At 42.8% G+C, this 5,901-nt stretch overlaps 2 pseudogenes; one reads left to right on the top strand and one right to left on the bottom strand.

Annotated features, from left to right (window-relative positions):
* Positions 1 to 342: 342 nt before the first annotated feature.
* On the bottom strand, positions 343 to 3,078 carry LOC102852233 (annotated as a pseudogene).
* Positions 3,079 to 4,479: 1,401 nt separating this feature from the next.
* Positions 4,480 to 5,901, top strand: part of LOC102851829 — a 4,891-nt pseudogene continuing 3,469 nt past the window's right edge.

The raw sequence follows: 5,901 nt of genomic DNA, 5'->3' as shown, positions 1-5,901 counted from the left end.
CTTCCAGTGAGATTTTAGAGATGATTAATTTCACAGGAGAAGATTGCCCATCTTTCTCCTGAGGAGCACCTTTGGGATTAAAATGGCTTTTCTTACCACTAGGCCACCTATCCCTTTGGGATGGAATAAGGAGTTACACATTCATCTTTCTGGAGGAATGCATTTCTGACTTACCCCTGGGAAGCTAACAGAGGCCTGAGTGAGTAGGTAGTTGTCTACTCTTGTTATCTCAGAAAACTGGGTGAAGGCATTCCCACTATTGCTAGCAAGGATCTTTACATCCTAGATCTTCCTGAAACATCCTGCTTTCCAGAGCAAGGCCAAGCTAACGCTACATCTCACCTTAAAGGAACACATCTTTTTCTGAGGGTCTCCCACACACAACTGAGTGGTCCTGTCATAATCCAACTCACGGTGCTCACACTGGAAGTCCTCCTGAATGATAAGATCCACCTCATGAAGCTTGCTTGTTTTTTTATTTTCAGAGGTCCAGCCCCAGCCAGCCACACTGCACACCTGCCCAGGCCTCACATGGTCACTCTCTCCAGGCAGTGGGATTAGGCCCACAGCTGCAGTCAGTTGGGCCTTTTTCTTCAGCTGATGAAAGAAACAACAAAATCATTGAGAGCCTGCTGCCCTGCAGGGCCTGATGGGCTGGATTTGATCCCTTCTCCTCCCAGAGTCCTTGATGACTGAAGCAGCCAGGATAAGGAAGCCAGGGGTCATGGTGGAAGGAAAAAGTTCTTGAACCCAAGGGAGCAGGAGCAACAGGGAGTGAGCCTCACCTGTAGTATCATGATATCATTTCCAAGAGACCTATTGTTAAAGTTAGGGTGGGGGGATGGCTTTTTTCACAGGAATATTCTGCTGTGTCTTTTCTTGTAACCCAATATCATGGGCCCCCAAGAAAACATCCATGGGGCTGTACAGAGAGAAAAGAAGAGGTTCTCACAACTGGAGCCCTAAAGCAGGTGACATCTGGGGAAGGGAGGGAGGCTGCTGAGGGAAATGCTGGAGGGAGGGGCTGCTGAACCCTTGGTTTCTCAGCAGCATTGCAGGTGGTTGTGGAATTCTCTCTTGCCCTCAGGTCATATGAAATAACTTGACAATCCCTGCTCTCAACCTCCACTGTCTGCCTGAAATAGCCAGTGTGGTCCTTCCTTAACCTCTTCTACTTGCCTCATTCTCTGACCTCATGGGTATGTGTTGACTCACTTTTCACCACCTCAGTCCACTCTCAAATGGTTCTGATGATGAGAATTCTTGGGCCTGAGTTACACCTAGATGAAGGAGCTCCCCTGAATGGCAGGAATGTGAAGAGTTCTTGGAGGTTCCACTCCTTACCTTCCTGGGCAGTGAGCTGCTGTCAGGACAATATCTTTTTCCACAAGGAAACCACCACACCTTTTCCACTCGCCATCATGAAATAACACCACAAACGCCATGTATGGATGTGAATGAGGCCATGCTTCATGACCTCCAATGATGTCTTCTGGGGGAAAAAAAAAAGATGGAAGATGGGAGGTGTGGGCATCCTACCTGATGATTGAAGATAGGATCATCTTTGCTCTATAGTTGTTTGGACAAGTTTTTCTGAACTCTCCCAAAAGCAATCTTTATGGGCTTGATAGCTTGCCCTTCCCTTGAAGTCTCAATGAGCCCTCCTAAAATGTGATAGTGCTTGTTCTGCACATCTCATACTAGACATATGGATGGAGCAGACAGAGCTTGTCTTCAAATTGGAAGAACCCCAAGCAATCATGGAGAAGAATCCTTGCTTTTCTGATTCATCCCAGGTCAGTTCCTACAGGCCTGAGTGATTCTCCAGATTGGCTATTCCAGTCCTGTTATTCAAGTAAAGCAAAGGAAGGCATCACTCTATTGCTAGCAAGAGTCTTCCGATCCCAGAGATTCCTGAAACATCCTTGTCCTCAGAGCCAGGCCAGGTTATTTTTAAATCTCACCTTAAAGGAAGCCATCTTTTTCTTCAGGTTCACCATGCACAACTGAAAGGCATTGTTATAATTCCTGAGTCAGGGTAGGGCTGGTGCTGAGGAGAAATGCTGCAAGGATGGCCCTTGAGCTTGAGCTTTTGGCTTCTCCAGAAGAACATTGATGGTAAGCAGTTGTGAGATTCCCGTTAACCCTCAGTTCATATGAGATGAAATGATCCATACCTGCTGTCAACCTCCACTATCTGCCTAAAACCTCCAGTCTGGTACCTCTCTGATCTTTCCCACTTGCTCCAGCCTCCGCCTTCATAAGCTACACGTTGGCCTTCTTTTCACCACCTCATCCTGCTCACTAATGGTTCCTCTGATGAGACCCCTGGGGCCTCTGTTGTAGACAGCTTCTGGAGCTCCACTGAGGAACAAATATGGAAATAGAAGTCCTTGTAACATCTGCCCCTCATCTTCCCCTGCAGTGAACTGCTGTCAGGACAAAGTCTTCTCACACAAGAATATTAGCACAACAGTTGGCCTGTCAACCCAGATACCCTCAATTTGAATGCACCAGCTGATCCAAAGAAGAAAGTTGGGAAAACTCCTCCTGTGCAATTTAGGCTCTGAAGACCTGGTGGAGAGTAAATTATGAATTGGTTCTGACTTATTAGCAATGAGTTGTTTTGCTTCCTGGCATGCAAAATGGGATTTTAGTTACTTACCTTCATATCTTATGTCAAATGATTTTGTAAGAATCATCTGTAAGAATCAAGAGAAGCTACGGCAATCTACCACAGAGTAAGCCTTTAAGTGGTGGCAGTCTTTTTGTGATTTCACCTACACTGGGGAAATTTGACAAAAATCCACCATAGTCTAACACCTACTAGAGTATCCAGGGTGTCTAGTCATTCTTCTATCCAATATGAGACTGCTTAGTCTGTGTTTGATATGAAAGCTGGTATTTATAAAGTTTCTGGATTACATGGAAGGAATTCCTTCCTAGCACTAGGCAGAAGGGCCAGGAGTACAAGTGATTCAGGGAAACAGGCTCAGGTTCCTAGGATGCAGAAGGTTAGTCACCTGCTGAAAATCCAGGAAGAAGGTGAAAGGCCAACAGGAGCAGGAGGTGATGCATCTTCTGAGGAAGGCTACTCAGGCTTAAGGTGATGGAGTCTTGACCCAAAATAACCACAGTGCAATGAAGAGGACCAGACCCAGTGACTTTATATCACACATATACATCTGTGATAGGCTTCTTTGGCTGGGTGTCATCATGCAAGTTGATCTGCAGAATTTTTCTGGTTCAGTTAGATGAGAACAACACTGCCACCACATTTTTATTCATAGGTGCTAAGTCCCAAGCAGAAAAGATGAATAGAGAAAAATGAAATGAGGTTGCTGAGACTTTGCCAACATCCAGTAGAGTTGCTACAATAGGACCCTGGATACTTTAGTGATTGAGCTAAGAATTTACTGTCCTCCTCTGACTCTTTTTTTTTTTTAATAAGATTTTTATTTTATACTGGTTTACGTGCAAAGTTTGTATACATTGTTTTTGACATTGGATCTTTCCCATTTCCTTTACATACCCCTCCTTCTACTCATCAAATTTTGCCACCCTATGAGCTATGGTGCTGGAATATTCCATAGTTTGCTAGGAGAAAAAAAAAAGGTCCATCCCAGAGAAGGTGTGACCAGGCTGCTCCTTGGAGGCAAGGATTCTGAAGCTTCGTCTGATATACTTTGGACATGTTGTAAGGACGGATCAGTCCTTGGAGGGGATGTCATGCTTGGGAGGGTGGATGGATGCCACATCAACTCCAAGGGAGTCTGCGTGACAAAATCACCCGATTGAGGCGAAAACTTCAAGGAAGTCAGCCTCTCGGAACGTGTGCTTTCTCCATGATTGCTCCTGGCCTTTCTGTAATTTCTCTTCTATTGTCTCTTTGTGTTTTCTATGTGGGACAGGGAAAAAAGGGCTGTGTTTTTTACACAAAGTGTTCCTACTAAAAGTTTGTTAGATGTTCCCAGAAAGAACTAAATGGAGGTGACGACTTTGATACGCAAACATTACCTCCGGTTCTTTTAGCATTGTTAAGACTTCTCAAGAACAATATGATTTTGAGGGAATTCATGGATGCATTATAACAAAAAGAATTAATGGTGGAAATCCTAGAGATGACCACTCCAGAGACTCCTAGATTTCTAGGGCTTATAAGAACTCCTTCAAAGGAAAAACCCAAACCCTTGCCCCCCACCGTGAGAATACCAGATGGGAGAATTGTTTATCTGTTAGGTAATGGTTGTTTGTGGCAGCCCCCTATTGGGAGAGGCCCTTACAGAATTCCAGAGCCTACAGATAAACCTCTTCCATATACTGGAAAATATGATGAATTTAATGCAAAAAACCGTGATGGTTTTGGGGATATGTTTTTTAAAAGATTTGAAAGTGACCAGAGGGAAGATGTTATGAAAGGTATAAGAGGTAAAATAATTCATGAAACATGAGATTAGAATGATGAATTTAGGCGATATAATGACCCAAAAACATGTTTTTTATAAACTAAAACCCCTTATTGAGATAGTAATCACCCCTGGAAAGTGTAAGAGTGTTATCTTTTGAATGGAAATAAATAATATTGTAAATTCAGCTAAAAACGTAAAATGTATCAGCTTAAATTTAAAATGTAACTTTTTTACTTTGTAACTTTGCTACCAAACCAGTTAAGGAACAGGTTTAAAAAGAAAATGTTTAAGCGAAAAGCCAGTGTCTAACAGGCTCTCCAATTACCAAGGAACCATGATCATGAAGAATAGCCTTTCATGCTCTCCAAGGAACCATGACCATAAAAAATAGCTGTGTGTAAGAAAATAATGTAAAATTTATTCTTACTCTTGTTGTTTTTCTGGCTGTTGATTAAGCCTCTAATTGTAAAAATGGAATATAAATGTATCATGTTAAATGTAATAAGCAAGGTAAGAAAGAAGAAGGGGAATTAGAGTGACTCAGAATTAAAATCATCAAGATCACTTGACTGTTTGTCTCGTGTTCTTTCATCGTCCCTTCGCCGAACTTCTACCCACCTTCGTGTTCCCTCTTCGAGACCCTAGACCTCAGGCTTATAAGCCCCTCCCGACTGGAGCAGCCCGTGGCAGATGGACAGCGCAGCAGAGAAAAACCCTTAATGAAATGGATTGATTCCGTGACTGTTGTAATGGGAATGGGTGTGTCAGTGACGAGAAGATTGGCACAGGGTAGAGCAGGGTTTAGTGCTGTTGTACTTAAGGTCTCTATGATTTGCATGTGACTCGAAAGGACGTGACAAAAATAACAGCAGCAACATAATTACTCCCCTCCCTCCCTTGGATCTGCATACACATTTTACTAGTTATCTTTCTATTTCTACAATAATGGTCTTATGCAGTATCTGTCCTTATAGGGTTGAGTTCACTTAGCATAAAACTCTCCAGTCCCTGCCAAGTTAGGTAGTGATTTTCAAAATAATTTCTCCTGCGTGCTGTGTAGTATTTCATCCTGTGAATCTACCATAATTTCTCAACCCATTCCATTGTGGTTGGACATTTGGGCTATTTCCGTGATTTTGCTATGGTGAATAACGCTGCTATGAACATTAGTATACTAGTCTCTGTTTGTGTTTCGGTTCTTATTTCCTCAGGGTATATTCCAAGCAGTGGAATAACTGAATCATATGGAATTTCTATGTTCAGCATTTCCCCCCAACCCCCACTGGTTTATTTACAAAAGTCAAATACAAATTCGAACAAATTCTTTCCATTTCCCTCACCCCCTCATCAAAATGTACAACCTAATGATTAATTCCTCACCCCCTACCCCCCAACGATCCACATCCGTCTGCTTCTAGCCTCTCCCACCATTCCTGGAACTTATACTCATTCTAAATTAATGATTTTATACTTTATTTATCCTTGTGGGACT

The sequence above is a fragment of the Elephantulus edwardii genome, unplaced genomic scaffold, assembly GCF_000299155.1.
Source record: "Elephantulus edwardii isolate Elephantulus edwardi_28Jun2011 unplaced genomic scaffold, EleEdw1.0 scaffold00525, whole genome shotgun sequence".
Lineage (NCBI taxonomy): Eukaryota > Metazoa > Chordata > Mammalia > Macroscelidea > Macroscelididae > Elephantulus > Elephantulus edwardii.
This window is presented reverse-complemented; position numbering and strand designations above follow the sequence as displayed.